General features: G+C 36.6%; 1 pseudogene; it reads left to right on the top strand.

Annotated features, from left to right (window-relative positions):
- LOC119588862 overlaps nucleotides 1-1,318 on the top strand; it is a 22,879-nt pseudogene that overhangs the window by 16,438 nt on the left and 5,123 nt on the right.

Raw genomic sequence — 1,318 nt, 5'->3', positions numbered from 1 at the left:
ACAAGTAGGGCTGAAGTGATTGTGAAATGGAAACTGTAAAATTGATTAATTTCCCTATAGGAAAGAGAGGAATCAGCACATGGTTGTTATAGAAATATACTTTTTAGTATAAATGGAACCTCCCCTTTTCAGGTGGGAGAGACTACCTTGTGTTACCTTTACATTCTCAACTGCCCCGAGAAGACCAAAGGCGGGATTTGAACCTGTGCCTGATGGTATCACAAAATAGTTTGTAGTTTATTTTTATGCTATGCTAAAAATAAAGTAATTGCTACTTCTGTTTTGTATTTGTATTTTTATATGTGAAGTTGTAGTAAAGTTTTATTTCTCTCTTCTTCGATCATACTTTTAGAATTCATTTCAAATTTTTCTGTATTTTCAGATTATTCTTGCCCCCAAACTTGCTGAATTTATCAATCACCATCATGATGTTGTGTTTGTGATAGATTCCTGCAAAGCTAAGATGAAGCTTTTCACATCTCATACAATATGACCAATTATGCTACAGTTTTGGGGATCACGCACCAACCTGGAGCAAAAAAAGGTCGAGCTGGGCGAGTTCGAGCAGGAATATGCTTCCATTTATGCAGTAGAGTGGTTTGACTGATTGAATAAAGGGTTTTAACTGTAATAGAATATTTGGTTATTATAATGTCACAGTAACATTGTACCATCTGTATACTTTCAAAAATGATATATGTTCTGCACAGGAAAGATTCAAGAAGCTAGATGACACATGACGCCTGAGATGTTCCGTAATCCTCTCCATGAAGTTGCTCTCTCCATCAAACTTCTCCGTCTTGGTTCCATTGGAGAATTTCTTTCCAAGGCTATTCAGGCTCCACCCATTGATGCTGTCATTGAAGCTGAAGTAACACTTAGAGGTTTGTATCCTTCATGTTCTTTTCAGTGTCTTTTTTTAAAAAAGATCATGCAATGGGTTTAATTCAAGCCATCTCTTAACCCACTCTGAATGACTGTCAGCCAGAGTCCAGACCAAAACTCAGTTGTCACCAGGGGAAAGGGAGGCCCGTAAGTGGTTTAGATTACATTTTTCAAGCTGCACCTGATTGAGAGAGAGTTGTTTGTATTCTAGTGTTATTACGCTTTTCTTATTTATCAATATATAATGTTAGGGGCATAATGAACAATAATTCTGATCGAAACATTTTTAACTATTGTGGCGGGAAAAAAAATAACAAAGACTGAGGGGGCTTCTTAATTTGTGGACCCATCTGTGCTTAAGAAAATTAACTAAGAACTACTGTAGACTGTACATGAAACTGTGGTTGATGGTTTAATGTAAGTGACACGTTTA

The sequence above is a fragment of the Penaeus monodon genome, chromosome 24 (genome assembly GCF_015228065.2).
Source record: "Penaeus monodon isolate SGIC_2016 chromosome 24, NSTDA_Pmon_1, whole genome shotgun sequence".
In the NCBI taxonomy this organism is placed as follows: Eukaryota; Metazoa; Arthropoda; class Malacostraca; order Decapoda; family Penaeidae; genus Penaeus; species Penaeus monodon.
This window is presented reverse-complemented; position numbering and strand designations above follow the sequence as displayed.